We start from the raw sequence: 18,904 nt of genomic DNA on the forward strand, positions 1-18,904 counted from the left end.
TAAAGGTTCATATGATGAATATGAGTTTCCAATTTGCAAACAGTAATTTCTACCAAACAAGAAATCTTTTAGGCATTCGAAAGCTTGATCTTCAACACGGATGAACCGTAAACCATTTAGTAGTAGTTCATGCACAGCTCTATCAAAAGCAGCACTAAGATCGAGTAATATTAAAATACCACATTTATTTTCATCCATCATTTCCAGCATATTTGCAAGAGAGCAGATGGCTGTCTCCGTAGAGTATAGTTTTTTGTGAGCAGATTGGTGATCTGGCAAAGCTTCTATTAATTCTAAGTGACTGACTATTTGTTCAAGAACTACGTATTCTAGCACTTTTGAAACAAAGAATAGATTCGAAATAGGTCTGTATGAGCTTAATTCCTGGTAATCTCATTAATTGTATCTGTGTATCTGGTATATCATTAATCTGATGTTGAATATTTACAAGTGACCTGGTTATATTTCCAATTTGCTTTTTAAAGAATACTAGAAAATTATTTACTAGTTCCTGGTCACTGTATCCATCAGGTAGCTTTTTCTCAATTACATTTCCCATGATACCACTTAGGAGACAATATGATATTTTCATTAAAATAAATTTTTGAATATACTTACCCGGTAGTTATATATATAGCTTACGTCCCCGACGTCAACGGCAGAAAATTCGAAACTCGCGCCAACCACCAGTTGGATAGCCAGGTGTACCACCCCTGCACCCTAGCAAGGTACCTGGGAACCATTCCAGTGACCCTCATATATTCCATGCCTCTAGTCTCTAGAGGGGAGGAGGGTGGGACTAAAATTATTTATAACTACCGGTTAAGTATGTTCAAAAATTTATTTTGTTAATGAAAATATCATTTTTAAACATAAGACTTACCCGGTAGTTATATATATAGCTGATTAATACCTTTGGTGGAGGGTTAGAGACAGCTAGCATATCTGGAATTCTACTCAAGAGTTAATTAAAACAAAACTTAAGGGTTCGTACCTGATAAGGAAGCTGACTTCAATGATACTCTGCCTCATTATGTCTGCTAGCCTTATGGGCTCCAGCGATCCTCCCAGGGGGCTGAAGATCTCGAAGGGACTGTCAAACCGGTATCAAAACCTCATCATGACAGAACCTCCTCCAATAACCAATTTCGGGTGCTCTCAAGGCACAAACATGATCACCTGACAAAATCAATGATTGTGGAAGACTGACACAATCTCCACAAACAACCATAAAAACAATTAAAAGTACCAAGAGAAGAAAAGGTTATTAGGATTATGGGAACATAGTGGTGGATCCTTCACCCACTATTGCACTCGCTGCTACGAATGGACCCAGAGTGAAACAGTCCTCATAACAAGTCTAAACACCTTTCAAATAATACGACGCGAACACGGATTTGCTCCTCCACAAGGTCGTGTCCATTATGCTTTGTAGAGATCTGTTCTACCTGAATGCTGCCGACGTTGCCACCGCTCTGACCTCGTGAGACTTGACCTTTAAAAATCCAAGGTCTGATTCATTACAATGAATATGAGCTTCCTTAATTAAAAGCCTGACAAGTAAGACAAGGCATTTTTAGACATCTGTAAAGAGGGCTTCTTGACTGAACACCACAAAGATTCAGACTTGCCTTGTAAGTCTTTTGTTCTCTCCAAGTACCATCTTAGAGCTCTAACTGGGCACAAGACTCTTTCTACCTCATCTCCAACCAGATCTGTAAGATTTGGAATCTCAAATGCTTTGGGCCAAGGTTGAGAAGGGCGTTCATTTTTGGCAAGAAAGCCTAACTGCAAGGAGCAGACAGCTTTACCATTACGAAATCCAACGTTTTTGCTAAACGCATGAATCTCGCTCACTCTTTTGGCTGTCGCAAGACTGACCAAATATAAAGTCTTCATAGTGAGGTCTTTCAAGGCAGTTGAACCTAGTGGCTCAAACCTGTCGCTCATGAGATACTTCAAAACAATATCCAGATTCCAGGCTGGAGAATCTTGGTTCCGTCGTTTTGAAGTCTCGAAAGACTTGAGAAGCTCTTGCAGATCCTTATTGCCAGAGAGGTCAAGATTTCTATGCCTAAACAAAGTAGCTAGCATACTCCTATAGCCTTTGATAGTAAAGAAGGAGAAATTGCACTTCCTTCAAAGATAAAGCAAGAAATCCGCAATTTGAGCTACAGAGGTACTGGATGAGGAAAGAGAGTTGACTCTACACCACACTCTGAAAACCTTCCACTTAGATTGATAGAACTTGATGGTTGAAGTCCTTCTTGCCCTCGCAATAGCCTGAGCTGCCTCCTTCGAAAAGCCTCTAGATCTAGCGAGTCTCTTGATAGTCTGAAGGCAGTCAGCTGAAGAGCATGGAGATTTTGATGCAATCTTTCCAAGTGGGGTTGTCTGAGTAGATCTGCTCTTAGAGGAAGAATTCTTGGGGTGTCTATCACCCATTCCAGTACCTCTGTGAACCATTCTCTTGACGGCCAATAGGGAGCCACTAGGGTCATCCTGGTTCCTTTGGATGTCACAAATTTCTGTATTACTCTGTACAGGATCTTGTAAGGTGGGAATGCGTAGAGATCTAGATTGGACCAGTCCAATAGAAAAGCGTCTATGTGGACTGCTTCTGGATCCGGAACAGGGGAGCAATACGCCTCTAGCCTCTTCGTCTTCGAGGTTGCAAAGAGGCCTATGCAAGGGCGACCCCAAAGACACCACAGGGTCTTGCACACCTGAAGGTTAAGGGTCCATTCTGTTGGAAGGATCTGATTCCGTCTGCTGAGACTGTCTGCCATAACGTTTTTCTCCCCTTGAATGAATCGCGTGAGAAGTATAACGTTTCTCTCTCTTGCCCACATCAGGAGATTCTTTGACATCTCGTACAGAGATATCGAGTGTGTTCCCCCTTGCTTTGAGATGTATGCCAATGCTGTCGTGTTGTCCGCATTGACCTGAACTACTTTGTTGGTGACTAAAGCCTCAAAACTTTTGAGGGCTAAAAGAACTGCCAATAACTCCTTGTGGTTGATATGCAAGGATTTCTGGGGTTCTGTCCAAAGACCCGAGACTTCTAACTTGTCTAGGGTTGCTCCCCATCCTGTGTCCTAGGCGTCGGAGCATGACACAAGATCTGGGCTTTTCATTGACAAGTCGAGACCCTCCTGGAACTTGTCTGGTTCCTCCCACCACCGAAGGCAGGCTTTGATGGGGTTCGTGATAGGAATGGACATCGATTCTAAGTCCCTCTCCTTGTCCCAATGGCTGTTGAGATGGAACTGGAGAGGACGAAGATTCAGCCTTCCCAGTGGGACAAACTGCTCCAAGGAGGAGAGGGTTCCTATCAGACTCATCCATTTCCTTGCTGAGCAAACTTTCTTGCTTTGAAACGATCTTAGTTTCAACTTGGCTTGCTCTATCCTTAAGGGAGACGGAAAAGCCCGAAAAATCTGACTCCGTATCGTCATCCCCAGATATAAAATCTCTTGAGATGGAACCAAGAGAGACTTTTCCTTGTTTACAAGGAGACCCAGTTCTTCCGCAAGGTCCAAGGTTGTCTGAAGATCCTTCAGGCAGTGATCGTAAGAGTGCGCTCTGAGAAGCCAGTCGTCGAGATATAGGGAGGCTCTTATGCCCCTTGAATGTAAGATCTTTGCTACATTCAGCATGAGCTTCGTAAAGATCTGAGGCGCTGTGCAAAGACCGAAGCATAGGACTCTGAACTGGAAGACGTCTCCCATGAAAACAAACCTGAGGTAGGGTCTGAAGCTCGGATGGATGGGGATGTAGAAGTAGGCGTCCCGAAGGTCTGATGAGACCATCCAGTCGTCCCTCCTTACTGCTGCTAGCACTGACTTCGAAGTCTCCATGGTGAACTTCGTTTTGATGATGAACCTGTTCAGCGCACTCACGTCCAGAACTGGACGCCATACCCCCGAGTTCTTGGGTACCAGGAATAGCCGATTGTAGAAACCAGGTGAACGGATATCCTGAACCTTCTCTATGGCCCCCTTTTCTAACATAAGAGACACTTGGATCGAAAGAGCTTGTCTCTTTGCCTCCTCTCTGTACAGTATCTGGGAGAGAGATCCACGGGCACTGAGACCAGGGGAGGGCTCCCTAGAAAGGGGATCTTGTAACCCTCCCTCAAGATCTGAATAGACCATTGGTCTGTCCCTCTCTTCTCCCACGCTTGCCAGAATTTGAGTAGTCTGGCACCCACTGCCTGAAGGTGAAAGCAGTCAGACTCTGCTTCGCCCTGCCCTGAAACGTCTTCTCTTACTCCTTCTAGCATCAGGTCTGGAGCTACCCCTACTAGAAGATCTTCCTCAAAAGGGCTGGGAAAACTTGGGAAAAGTATCTTCCTTAGACTTGCGGCTGATAAAAGAGGAAGGCAAAGCCTTTATAGCAGTCTTGGAGACAAGATCCTGAGTGGCCTTCTGAGCTAAAGCTGCAGAGATCTCCCTGATAAGTTCTTGCAGAAACAGTAATGGAGAAAGAGGAGCATATAAGAGTTCGGACTTCTGGAAGGGAGTCACCCCCCGCGAAAGAAAAGAGCAAAGTTGATCTCTTTTCTTAAGGATGCCTGCGGAACAAAGAGCTGCAAGTTCATTAGAGCCATCCCTCAAGGCCTTGTCCATGCACGACATCAAATGGACCAGGGCAGAGGTATCCCCCTCTTTAAAAGTCTCAACTTTTTTACCCAAGGCCCCCAGCGTCCAGTCTAGGAAGTTAAAAACTTCAAAGGCCCGAAAAATTCCTTTGAGAAGGTGGTCCATTTCTGAAGTGGACCAAAAAATTTGGTCTTTCTCATGGCTGACCAATGAGGAGTGTCTACAAGGCTTGAGAAATCTCCCTGGGCAGAGGCAGGAATCCCCAAGCCGAGAACTTCTCCCTTCTCATACCAGATGCTCAACCTCGAAGCCAGTCTAGCTGGAGGAAAGGAAAAAGATGGCTTTCCTAAGGCCTTCGTAGACTGAAACCAGTCACCCATTAATTTAAGAGCTCTCTTGGACGAACGTGACAGCACCATCTTAGTAAAACGGCCTTTCTTAGAGGCTTTGCCTAGAGTAAACTCAGACGGGGGAGAACGCAGAGCTATAGGCACAAAAAAGTCCGAAAACTCTTCCGTAAAAACTCTCATAAGTTCTTTAAGATCAGCAGAATGACGGAAAGAAACAGAGTCCTCGTCTTCTGAAACGTCATCAAACTCCAAAGGAGAAAGCTGGGCTTCTACTTCCTTCTCTAGCGACGTTCCTCCGGGAGCAGTAGGGTTAAGAGCGGTATCAATATCAGAAAAAACCTGAGTGCCAACCGCAATAGAAATAGCCTCATTGCGAACAGTAACAGGCGGCAGAGTCGCGTGCGGCTCAACCGAACGCTCGCGATCAGCTCGATCGGAGACGAGAAGTTCCTATACATGAACCGCATCGATGTCTTGAAAAGGATAAGCCTCCTCCTCGTAATCCAAACTAACATCCGAAATATGACCAGGGATAGGACGTTCAGGATCATATTCAGAAACACGCTTGCCGTCAACTGCTGACAAGCAATCAGTACTACGAACCGCTCGTTGTTCAGCGACTCGTTCAACTGTAACCATCCCGGAAACGCGACCTGAAGGACGCTCACTAAAATAATTGGCGGAGATAGAAACTTCCTGAATGATAGGACGTTTGGCAGCCTGCTTAAAAGGACGTTCGGTAGCCTGTTTGCAAGGACGTTCGGCAGTCTGAACCGGAGGAGGATCAGCAGCCTGTTCAGTAGGAAATTCAGGAGCCTGAGTCGAAGGGCGTTCAATAACCTGTTTAACAGGACGTCCGACGTCTTTCTTAGAAGAACGCACAGGCACACAGTCTCGATCGCGTTCAATAAAAGAATCGTGGACCACGGACTTAGGAGAACGATCACGATCGCTTACTAAAGGCCGTTCGTATCGGTTAGCAGGAAGCTTCGATCCCCGATTACGAGGCCGCTCGGAAACACGTCCTGGTTCGCTGCTCCGATCACGATCGCTGATACGAGATTTGTCGCTGCGCTGATATGATTGCATAAAGGTTGTGAGCCTGCTTTGTATGTCTTGAAGAATTACAAAGTTAGGATCCGAACGTTGTGAAAACGCCGATGAGGTCATAACGTTCTCCTCACCGCTAAACGGAACAGAGCGCCTAGAAGGCGAAATCCAGTCTGAAGGCTGCTTGGGAGCTTGGAATGAGGTAAAGCCTGGTCCTGAGTGCACAGAAGGATCCTTGGAAACGTCCAGTGTTCTAAAAGGACGTTTGGTTGGGGGGCTTTCAAAAGGCTCTGGAGAATCCCAGTGACTGCATCCAGGTTTAGAACTAGCAGGACGTCGATTGGCCGAATCATAGGACCTCTTAAGAGGCCTGGAAGCGAGCTTCCAGCCTTTTTTAGGCAAGAGGTCATCCGAAGACGACGAAAAACACTTAACCTCACCTTTCCGATGGTGAGGGCGAACGTCCTGGGAGGTGCCCACAGGTACGTTCGAGGGGACATCTGCTCGTTTGATACAGCCTCTCGTATCCTTTCGCCTTTCGACATTCCTTCTCCCAGGGGTTGGGGAGCTTGGAAGAGGTCTAGGACTAGGAGGACGACAGACAAGAGCAGGCGCACCCTCAACTGCACTTAACTTCACTGCACTTGCACTTGCACCTTCACCTTTCAAAAGACGTATATCGGACATCAACTGTGTCCTATCCGCAGCCAAAGATTCAACTTTAGCGCCGAGAGCTTGAATCGCCACTAACATATCTTTTAGTGAAGGTTCATTAGCAATTGCAATAGTGGGATCAGGATCTACCACTACAGGTGAAGTAATAGTTTTAATGACATGGGAGGAGGAAATATCTCTAGAAGAGCGAGAAGAACTACGCCTCAATCTATCCCTTTTGAGTTTAAGCCTGTATTTATCAAAATCAATCCATTCATGCTCTGGCAGCAAGACACATTCGTCACAGCGATCACCTAAATCACACTCTTTACCCCTACATGAAACACAGAGAGAATGGGAGTCAAGAGAGGCTTTAGCTATACGGGTCTTACACCCACTAGTCACATATAACCTAAAATTTAAGAGAATTTAGACAAGCAAAGGTAAAAAATCATCTAATCCAAACCAAATCAAGAAATATCCAAAGCGAGATCAAAAACAAGCGGGAGTCAATAACCAAAGATTTGTACTTAACCAAAAAAACGATCAGTAATGACGGAGTAGAATTCACGTGTCGCCGCTAGCGATGGCAGGGAATATATGAGGGTCACTGAAATGGTTCCCAGGTACCTCGCTAGGGTGCAGGGGTGGTACACCTGGCTATCCAACTGGCGGTTGGCGCGAGTTTCGAATTTTCTGCCGTTGATGTCGGGGACGTAAGCTATATATATAACTACCGGGTAAGTCTTGTGTTTAAAAATAACTTATTTATTATCTGTTGCTGCTTTGCAGATCTTTCTTTTATAGAATTCACTTTTTTCTTTCTCATTAGGTAGTTGTATTGACACATAGCAGTTTTTTTCACTAGTCTCTCCATCAAACCAAAAAGATTGGTCTTTAACAGTTGTAGTCTTTTCCATCGGTAGGCACATGGTATCATTTTCTCTTTACTCACTTTATCATAAGTGGCCATAAGACAGTTAACCCACATAGCTCCCAACAGATGTTGGTAGGAGAAAAATTTCATTTGTCTAAAGTTTATATTTCTTTACTACTGTATGTTTCTGTAGAGATGGACTAAATGTAATAAGTTTGTGTACTGGGCAGATAATACATTTCTCTCCAACATTTATATCAGATACAATGTTATTCTTTCCATCACTCAAAACTAGGTCCAACGTATGCCCAGTTAAAGTAGTTGTACCATCGACACTATTCACTAATTGATATGATTCTAATAACTCACTAAATACCAGACCGTCAAGATTTGATGCGTCATCCATCCAAAGATGAAAGTTTCCAAAAATAACTAATTCATTTTTCTCCATGATAATCATCTCAATGAATGCACTGAATTCTTCAAATATGTTATACAATAGTACTAGTATTTGTTTTCGGACCCGATGTTTCTCCTTTAAAGAGCTGTCCTACGCCGAAGTCTGAGGTTCTTCGAATATAGACCTTTAGACTCTCCACTGGACATAGAGAGAGACATCTTCCTTCAGAGGGCAGATTCTCCAAGGGCCCCACCTTTTGGTGGGAAGCTCGTTCTTGGCGAGAAACGTTGGGTCAGGAAAGAGGGTAAGCTCTCCATCAGGACGACATGGCTATCTCACCCAAAAATAGATTTCTGGGCTCGAACCTGTGCCGCCCAGTGAATAAGCTCCATTTAAGCACTTATTCTTAGGTAATTTACTGCTAAATATACCAGAGAAAAAATGTAAAGGAGTGCTAGGTTAACTAGCTCGCTCACCTATTGGTGTCGGTATAAAATTGGGCGTATATTCCAGAGGTCCCGCACTATTTAGATTAATCCACGACAGAGAACCCCAATAGAGGAGAGCCGTTCAACCTCACTCGGTACTACTACAATGCATCCGCTCAGAACTCAACTCCGTTTAGCACGACTTGTGCAGTAACCCGCATTTTTCAAGTGCTCTCGATTTTTGGATATTTTCTAGTGAATTATGGCTTCTTCGTCGGTTTCCCAGGAGACACCGTCCAAGTTAAGTACCAAGCTGGGTTTTACTGTGTTTTGAGCAACCTAGATCGTTTAATATTTATATTATAGGAGTTTATTCTCTTCGTTCATACCGATCTTGCTTGATTTCACTACAGTTGGTACTCCTGTTTTTGAGAGCTTTTAATTTTCACTTGCGGTGTTACTATGTGTTTTATTTTTATTATCAAATATTATTTGTTATTGTGAATATTCATTATTTAGCGTTTAGAATCCTCGTGGTTCAATTTTTGGGCCGATATCATTTACGTATCGCTATGGCTGCCGACCGTGCTAAGGCGGCAATGTTATTTTAGCCATCAGGTGTGTCTTTTGCGATTTAATTATTTATGTTGCATGCCTTGCCCAAAAATTTTCTATGTGTTTATTCATATATTTAACGCTTTTATTATTATTATAATGAATATTTGTGCCATTACTCCGTTTGATCTGTCTGTTGGGGATCGTCAGTTGGTAGCCCTGCTGCCTCGTATCACGTGATCCTCCCCCACGCTCCCCCTCTAGCTAGGTGGGAGGCTAGGCTTCTCCCCCCTCCACTAAGGGACCGTTGCCTTCCCTCCTTTTAGAGGGGGTAGTTAAGTGTTTATGGACTTTGTCCTCCGGGTGGCCCGGCGGTTTAGTCTCTGTCTAGTCTGGTTGGCCACCGGTCTACAGAGTTGGATCCCGGTGTACCCTATTTTATATTCACTTTTCATTCTGGCTTATGTTATACGAAACCCTCCGGGTTCGATTGGCAGTTCTTAGTTACAGTTCCGCCCCCCTATTATTTTATAACATTTCCTATGATGATTATATATGACAGATCACTACCCCGGAGTCCCTAAAGGAATTGGTATTGAATATACCTTTATTTCCCGGCCCGGGGTCTACCCCACCCCGGGAAATCAGACACTATGTGTCTTAATTCCTTGTTTTTGCATCCTTTTTTATGCTCCCGGCTTGACCGGAATGGATGGCTATACTTTAGTTTCAAGTTAGACTTATGTTTAGGCCCGGGACCCCCGGTCCCGCCCCTATGTAAGAATATTATAGTTAAGCTCTAACCTTGCGTTAGACCTATGTTAGGCCCGGGTCCTCCGGACCCGCCCCTAAAAAAAAAAAAAAAAAAAAAAAAAAAAAAAAAAAAAAAAAAAAAAAAAAAAAAAAAAAAAAAAATTTTATTTTATTTTTTACAGTCTAATCTTGTGTTAGACCTATGTTAGGCCCTACTTAAAAGAATAGTACAGTTAAACTCTATTCTTGTGTTAGACCTATGTTAGGCCACTTATAGAATAGTACAGTTAGGCTCTAATCTTGTGTTAGACCTATGTTAGGCCCGGGTCCTCCAGACCCGCCCCTAATTAAGAGAATTACAGTTTCTCATATACTATTCTTTTTACAGATGGTGCATTGTCTGACGCCGGCCTGGGCAGCTGTTCTGCACCAGCCTTGTGGCCACTCCGTCTGCCGATCTCACGCCCCTTGTGGGGTTCAACTGGAAGACGTTGTGGTATGGCACCCGGATAACTGTGTGATTTGCTTCGACCTCATCACTACCCTTGGTTCTGACTCGGTGAGTCCCGTTGGCTATATTGCCTTCTTATTTTATTTACTATTAGTAAGATATCTATGGTCTTGAAGGACCATTGGGAGTTTCCCTTTTATAATTCCCACTATTATTTCAGGCATCCCCGGAGCAAAAGTCTGCGGCTCGGGCCACACTGAAGGTGTGGGTTGGTGGTTTTGCCCGGAATGTAAAGTCTAAGCGGCCGTACGTCCTATCTGAGGACTACTGCACCATGGTTTACCCCAACGCCAAGTCTTCAGCTGCTGTGGCTAGGCATGTGGCAGCTCCCATCATTGCCCACATTGATGCCACTATAACGGGTCTCATCGACCCAGAGCAAGATCCATCGGACGCCCCCGGAGGTCTGGAGGACAATGTTGCCTCCATGAACCTGGACGTCGAACCAATGTTGCTAGACGAGCCGGATACAGGTAGGGTGGTAAGTGAGGCAGGTGTGTCCGGCGCTGAGATTCCTATCCTCAGCCCCGCTCTTTCTTCTTCTTCTGATCGCTCTTCCTTTCTTGGATTTTCTGGGGACCGTGATTCGTCTCAACGTTCATACCCGGTTCCCCCTAAGGATAAGTCTACTTCAAGGACCTTACCCAAAGCTCGCAAGCCTCACAAGACTTCTCATGGCTCTAAACATGGTACGAACCCGTCTTCAAAGACCTCTGGTTCCTCCTCTAAGTCTCACGACCCGGGAGTTCCTTCCGCCCCTCCTGCTGCTAGCCCGGGCCTTTCCGAATCAGCTATGCTCCGCATCGTGTCGGAGATGCAGGAAAAGTTGGTTTCGGAGATGCAGTCGAGGATGGACACGATGTTCTCTAACTTCGGTCAGAGAATTGGGGCTTTAGAGCAAGGAGCTCCGGAGAGAGTCCAAAGCTCTCTCATACCGGATGCCTCTAAGCTCCCGCCGTTTGCCAAGAACAACCCCTGGCGGATGGCTCTTCATTCCCCGTTCTCAGACGGAATGTTGACTCTGGAGGGCCTTGGCACTCGCCCTCTAGAGGACTTTGAATTCTTTCCTCCGGGTCTGGCATTTCCATTTCATGGTTATGCCAGACTTACCGAGGAAGCTTTAGTCCGATTAGACAAGGTCCCCAAAGAGACGGTCATCTTCCCGAAGGAGCAAGCCCAATCTGTTTGGGCCAGATTTTTGAATGACATCGGCTGCACTAACACCATGCTGACGCCTCATAAAAGCTCCTTTACGATGTTCTTAATGGACAAGACCACCTTGACTCCATGCGTCAATAAGGTGGCAGAGCTTGCCTTTCAATATGCTCTGGAGGAGAAGCCCTTGCCTCCCATCCGAGAGGTGGATCCAATCTCCCTCCTTCTTCCCTCAGGTATTGAGTGTTGGGACAACGTCCATACCACCTTTACCTCCGGCAAGCTTGCAGCAGACTGTGCCTCAGTCTTGTTTAGTGAGAAGCTTCCCCGTCTCCCGGAATCTCTCATTAAACAGGAATATGATTCCCGCCTACGTGTGGGCCGTACTCTAAACCTGGCCACATCCACGGAGTCGATAGCCTTGACTTACGATACGAAGAGTATTTTTAAGTCTCTCAACAAGGCTACGCTACAGTCGTTATATTATGACTTATATGACTTTGCTACTGCTAAACGCAGATGTCGCAAGCATGTTCTAGCTGAGGCGACGATTAGGCATGAACCTAATAAACTCATCCGGTCCTCCTGTTGGGGTTCAAATCTCTTCCCCGAGGATCTCGTAGAGGAAGTCTTGGCGGAGGCCACTAGGGTTAATCAGAGCCTTAAAGCCCGTTGGGGTTTGACCCCTAAACGCAAGTATGACCCCGCAAATTATCAAGCCCGGGGTAGGAAGAAGCTTAGACCATATACCTCCACCCAGTTCAGGCAACAACAGAGTGCTTCATCCAACTTCCGGCTGCCTCTTCCTCCATCTTCTGTTGCCCCTGCACAGCCTTCCACCTCTCGGGCTCCTTCGGATGACTATGTCACCGTTCTGCTACCTAAGAGCCAGCTTTCTGGTGCCTCCGCCACTTCCCCTGCCTTTAACCAGTCCTACGAGGCTCATAGCTCTTCCCAGAGTTATGGTAGAGGTAGAGGCTACCACCGTGGCTCTAACCAGAACAAAGGCAGGGGAAGAGCCTTTCGCAGAGGAAAGAACTTCCGAGGCGGACGTGGAGGCAACTCCTCAAACCAATACTGAGGTGCAGCAGGTAGGGGGGAGGCTCTATGCCTTCCGCAACAAATGGAGGTTCAGTCCCTGGGCGTTCAGTATCATCTCCAAGGGACTAGGGTGGAGTTGGATTCAAGGACCTCCTCCTCCGAACAAATTTCGTCAACATTCCACTCCGGACCTGGTCGAATTTGTCCAGGAACTTTTACAAAAGAATGCCATACAAGAAACGAAACATCTGAAGTTTCAAGGTCGGCTGTTCAGTGTCCCGAAGAAGGATTCAGACAAGAGAAGAGTGATTCTAGATCTATCCCTTCTCAACTTGTCCATTCAATGCGACAAGTTTCGAATGCTTACCGTCTCGCAGGTGCGGACCTTACTTCCCCGTGGGGCCGTCACCACCTCTATCGATCTTACAGACGCCTACTATCACGTCCCGATAGCGAGACACTTCCGTCCGTACCTAGGCTTTCGCTTAGGGGACAAAAGTTACTCCTTCAAGGTGATGCCTTTCGGGCTCAACATTGCCCCAAGGATCTTCACAAAGCTAGCAGAAGTCGCTGTTCAGGAACTCAGGAATCAAGGGATTCAAGTAGTAGCCTATCTGGACGACTGGCTCATTTGGTCAGACACCTCCCAAAATTGCCTAAAAGCCACTCACAAAGTCATCCATTATCTTCAATCTCTAGGCTTCCAGATCAACTTCAAGAAGTCCCGTCTTCTTCCAAAATCGAAGTTCCAATGGCTCGGCCTGCAATGGGATCTTATATCTCATACTCTGTGTCTTCCCAGACCCAAGAGGTTAGAGATTGCAAGAAACACCAAACGCTTTCTCAAAGACAAAGTAAGTTCCAGACGGCTTCAAGAGAAGATTCTGGGGTCCCTTCAGTTTGCCTCAGTGACGGATCTTCTTCTGAAGGCAAAATTGAAAGATATCAATCGTGTCTGGCGTTCGAGGGCGAACCGGAAGCTCCGGGACAGGAAAGTCCGCCTTCCTCCCATTCTACGGGAAAGACTTCTTCCTTGGACAAGAGCAAACAGTCTGTCAAAGTCAGTTCCCCTTCGATTTCCGCCCCCGGAATTAATCATTCACACAGACGCATCCCTATCAGGTTGGGGCGGCTATTCTCAGCTCAAGAAAGTTCAAGGTCTTTGGACTCCCTTGTTCCGCCATTTTCACATCAATGTGCTAGAGGCCATGGCAGTTCTTCTAACCCTGAAACGTCTCGCTCTTCCCAAGAAACAACACCTTCGTCTGGTCCTCGACAGCGAAGTGGTGGTCCGCTGCCTCAACAGAGGCGGGTCAAAGTCAGGGCCTCTGAACCATGTTCTAGTAGCCATATTCTCCCTAGCAGCCTCGAACCGTTGGCATCTTTCAGCTGTCCACCTGGCGGGAGTCCGGAATGTAGTGGCAGACGCCCTGTCCCGGACCTCCCCTCTAGAATCGGAATGGTCACTCGATCTAAAGTCATTTCGGTGGATTCTCTCTCAGGTTCCCGGTCTCCAAGTGGACCTCTTCGCCACGGAATCCAACCACAAATTGAGAGTATATGTGGCTCCCAATCTAGACCCTCAGGCTTACGCCACAGACGCCATGTCACAGAATTGGGACAACTGGGAAAAGATTTATCTCTTTCCCCCGGTGAATCTTTTGCTGAAAGTTCTAGACAAACTGAGATCCTTCAAGGGACAAGTAGCCTTGGTCGCACCCAACTGGCCCAAGAGCAACTGGTATCCTCTCCTGCGGGAGTTGAGACTATACCCTCACCCGATACCCAATCCGGTTCTGTCTCAGATAGTACAAACACGCGTTGTGTACGCTTTCTCAAACATTCAGAGCGCCCTAACTTTATGGACTTTATGAAGTTTGCGGCTATGCATGGTGCCAATATTGATCCTCAAAACACCTTGTTCCTAGAATCAGATAAACGGGATTCCACCATCCGTCAGTATGACTCTGCAGTTAAAAAGTTGGCAAAATTTTTAATAGACTCAGACGTGAACTGTATGAACTTGAACCTTACAGTCACTTTCTTTAGATCTTTATTAGAATCAGGTCTGGCAGCCAATACTATCACCACTATTAAATCGGCTCTGAAAAAGATCTTCCTAGTGGGTTTTAACATAGACTTAACCGACTCTTTGTTAGCTTCAATTCCGAAAGCTTGTGCCAGACTGAAACCGGTTACTCGTCCTACCCCGGTGACCTGGTTCCTTAATGACGTACTCAAATTGGCTTCTGATACCATTAACAGTTCTTGTGATTACATGCCCCTTCTCAGGAAAACACTTTTCCTAGTGAGCTTGGCTTCCGGGGCAAGAATTTCTGAATTGGCAGCCTTGTCGAGAGACCCGGGTCATATTGACTTTCTGCCTTCAGGAGAGGTCCTTCTTTCTCCTAACAAATTCTTTTTGGCTAAGAATGAAGACCCTCAAAACAGATGGACCTCCTGGAAAATTGTTCCCCTCACGCAAGATCCGTCGCTGTGCCCTGTCACTACTCTTAGGTCTTATCTATCCCGGACCTCCTCTAACTCCTCGGGGCCTCTATTCGTTAGAGAACAAGGCGGTACCATTACTATTAAAGGGATCAGGCAACAAATTTTGTATTTTATTAAACAAGCTAACCCTGACTCTTTTCCTCTTGCACATGATATCAGGGCGGTTGCCACCTCGGTGAACTTCTTTCACCACATGAATTTTACAGACCTTTCCAGGTATACAGGGTGGAAATCACCGTCAGTGTTCAAGAAACACTACCTTAAACATTTGGAAGCCCTAAAATTTTCTACAGTAGCCGCAGGGAGCGTAGTTACTCCCGAGTAACTCACAGGTTAATGCCTTGACTCTTTATCTCTCCCTCTTACCTGCCTCATTTATACCCTATTGTATTCGTTGGTCTCGCACCTGAATACTGTTATTATATTTGTAAATTTTATGCTCCTGAGTATCTGTATATATTATCACTCACGGCATTATTATACCTACCTTATTGGATTTATGTTCATATTTAAGATACCCTTATAATTGTTTTTTGGTACTCATCTCTGATTAAAGCATCCTGTATTTCTCTCACGCTTATGTTTTTTCCTTTATTTTGCAAGTTTGGTGACATTTTTCTCTTGTATAGATTCACTGGGCGGCACAGGTTCGAGCCCAGAAAAGGGATTTTGACGTAGGAAAAATCTATTTCTGGGCGAGGGACCTGTGCCGCCCAGTGAACCCTCCCAGCTCCTCTCCCTTGGAGTCCCCAAACTTTGGGTGCTAAGGAGTTGGGTTCTGAGCGGATGCATTGTAGTAGTACCGAGTGAGGTTGAACGGCTCTCCTCTATTGGGGTTCTCTGTCGTGGATTAATCTAAATAGTGCGGGACCTCTGGAATATACGCCCAATTTTATACCGACACCAATAGGTGAGCGAGCTAGTTAACCTAGCACTCCTTTACATTTTTTCTCTGGTATATTTAGCAGTAAATTACCTAAGAATAAGTGCTTAAATGGAGCTTATTCACTGGGCGGCACAGGTCCCTCGCCCAGAAATAGATTTTTCCTACGTCAAAATCCCTTTTTTTGCTTCGCTCAAAATCCGTTTTTTAACATTTTGATATTTGAGTAAACTTTATGAATAAAGAGTCCAACACCCCACCCCCACCCCCAGACCTACCCTCTCTTGGAATGTGAAAGAAGTTATGTGTGGGGGGGGGGGGGGTCATTTCAGTGATCTTAGCCTTGACAAAGTTATTTAACCATGTTTCAGACAATGCTAGTATGTGCATGTATTTCCCGTTTATCAATTCTCGAATTTGGATAGTTTTATTTAAGTAGCCACAGTTTATGACATCCTTAGTATCCAAGATCAGATTTTTCTGCTAGTCTTTTCAATTCCAACTCAAAAGCTTTGCAGTCTCTAGAATTTACTGTACGATCATTTGGTTTGTTTAATTTTGTGCAGTTAATACACTTTGGCATTTGCGAGTTACATTCCTTGGTGGAATGTTTTCCTGAACATTTCCCGCAGATTTTATCATCAGTTTTAAACTTGCAATCTTTTTCGAGATCTCCATACCTCTGACAGTGGTGGCAGGTGATCACGTGCTATCTATCAGGAATGTCAAAAGTACCCCATCGCAACATAACTTTGTCATGATTATCGTGAATAGCCTTTCGAACTTCAGGATCACATTTCAACGCATAGAGAGTAGTCCCACCTGCAACATTTTTCTTCAGTACCACACTCATCTTCTCTTCTATGTTTTGGATATGGTCTAGGTAATGATTTCTTTGAATCAAGGCATTTAGTACTTCCACTTCATCATTGCACACATTGCATATCACTCTTTTTGGTTTTAATTTTCCAATGTCTGAATTTTGTTTTCAGCCTCTTCTCTGATCATTTTGTTAGTAAAGTTTACAACAACATTTCCATTTGAAGTTGACCTCGGGTTAAGTATTGGAATGTCTTTAAGTGTCTGTTCGTCCTCGGTTTTTTATTTCAGTAATTTTAGTTGTTGTATTTGTTGATTTGATTACACAGATTTTTTTTCCTTAACTTTGTCAGCGCATGTCATTTTCTCTGCTTTTGGGTCCATCCAAGTTCAAAGCAAGATTGTCAACTTTCTCAGTGAGGTCCGTTGTCTGGGTGGAATTTGCTGTGTGCGCGCAGCTTCCCCACTACAGGTGCGCCTGGTATCTTGGTTTCAAGAGGAACCTCTATCAAATCAGGCAAGGACATGACCTCACAGAGGTTAGTACTATTGTTGGTAAGGGGGAGCGGGCAAAGGTTGTACAGAGATGGGCAATGCCCCAGTTTTAATACACCATGGTAAAGCCTCAGAAGGCAATATGCTTACCTCATCATGCACCACTTTATTATTAGATGACGTATTTCTTTTCTTGGAACTACTGGCATTACTAGGTGGGTTTGATGTCTCCTGTGGTAAATTTCCTTTTGATTTTAAGGCCTTTGCATAGCCAGTTGATCTATTCAGCAGTCTTTTTGCATGTCCCACACTTATATGTTCCAAACTGGATTTGTTGTAGGCAGCTTCTTCCAACTTATACAGCTCATCATTCCTACCACTGGAGTTATTATTAGAATTGCTTTCTTTTATACACATGGCTTTTAGGGTACACTCTCCATGGTAAGATCTAGAACAAGTGCCATGAATTTTTTCATTTTTACAAACTTTAGATGGGTGTCCAAATTTAAAACATTTCAGGCACTGCAGTGGCTTCTGCTTGAAAGGGCAAACTTTAATCCTCTCATTTTCAGTAATAATATGGATAGGTACATCAGCATCCTGGATGCTGATGTACCGGACACCCATTCCCCTTATTAGTCCGCTATTGTGAGGTTCCACTGTATACATATTAAGAATGTTTCCATATATATAGAAGAGAAAAACATAAGTTAAAAAGACAAATATTAATGGCAGTCCGAAATAGGCGAGGAGGAAAAGCGGCAACAACCGCTCACCTTCCATGCCAAGAGTCAAGTGAAGCCCAGTCACAGGTGTGTGAATGAAAGGGGCAGTTAGCTACACCCCTAACCCCCGCTAACTAGCGGGATGGGTAGTTAACCCTCGCTAAATTTTAATCGCTCATCCTTTCAGATTCTTCTTAAGTAATACTCCTATAAATAGCGTAGGTTTGCACTCGTTACGGAACAATTACCATTCTAATTCTGTTTTTTATTTCTCCCAGAGTCTATACAAACCTGAGTATGTCTGCAGCAATGTTGTAAGGGCCATTGATTCTTTAATGAGGTATTTAGTGAATGTGAGTCTGCACAGTAGCCGCGCCCACTTTTCTGTCAAAGACTCTTTACTCTTGATCTTTGTCTCAGAACTGAAAGGGATGGTTGAGGTGGTAAAGGACACAGGAATGCATAGCTAGAGATAAATGACAAATTTGGAATAATTTCCAATTTTCCCAACCACACAAACCATTTGTCTATACTATGGTTATGTTGTCCTGGCTTAGCTGGAAAAAAAAACAAAAACATTTTACCCGAGGTTATGGCTCGTTTTCCAGCTAAGCCAGAGTGATATACCCATAATAAAGAGAAATATGTATTTGTAGGATCAAATAAATTTTGAAGCTACTTTATGTCACAAATTTCAAAAGTAATCATATTTTTCCAAACTACCATACAAACCTGAGTCTCTTAATAGGAGTACAGAATGATTCTAATGAAGCCGGAAGAGCCGTTGAAATTTAACGAACCGGGTTGGTTCTCGGAACGGCATCGTCTCTCTCGCTCGTACTGTACGTGCGGAGTGATCGATTGGAATCTCACGAGACTGCGACAGAACGGTCTTATTGAACTTGTGACGACTACTTCTTTGGGGTAGAAGACATGGCATCAAAAGGGTCAGCAGTGGAGGATGAGGTTGAAGGGTTCAAGAAGAAAACAAAGAGATAAAAATGAAAGAGAAACGCGGACGCTTCTTCTCGTTATCAGTCTTCAAAGCTGAGATCTTGGGAGATGGCAACAGCAGTTCTCCTCAACAGCAAAC

General features: G+C 44.7%; 2 protein-coding genes across 4 annotated transcripts in view; one reads left to right on the forward strand and one right to left on the reverse strand.

Moving 5' to 3' along the window:
* Positions 1–18,904, reverse strand: part of LOC137618708 (zinc finger protein 454-like) — a 584,206-nt gene that overhangs the window by 554,955 nt on the left and 10,347 nt on the right. Inside the window, exon 2 of one of the 2 annotated variants that reach the window (XM_068348868.1) lies at positions 18,103–18,233. The exons of the other annotated variant lie outside the window; for it this stretch is intronic. The gene's annotated coding sequence lies outside the window, so the exon portion shown is untranslated. The remainder of the gene's footprint in view (positions 1–18,102; positions 18,234–18,904) is intronic. 2 annotated transcript variants of the gene reach the window in all.
* The window catches only part of LOC137618710 (ketosamine-3-kinase-like), a 504,853-nt gene that overhangs the window by 414,915 nt on the left and 71,034 nt on the right, over positions 1–18,904 (forward strand). The window lies entirely within an intron of this gene.

The sequence above is a fragment of the Palaemon carinicauda genome, chromosome 25 (assembly GCF_036898095.1).
Source record: "Palaemon carinicauda isolate YSFRI2023 chromosome 25, ASM3689809v2, whole genome shotgun sequence".
NCBI lineage: Eukaryota > Metazoa > Arthropoda > Malacostraca > Decapoda > Palaemonidae > Palaemon > Palaemon carinicauda.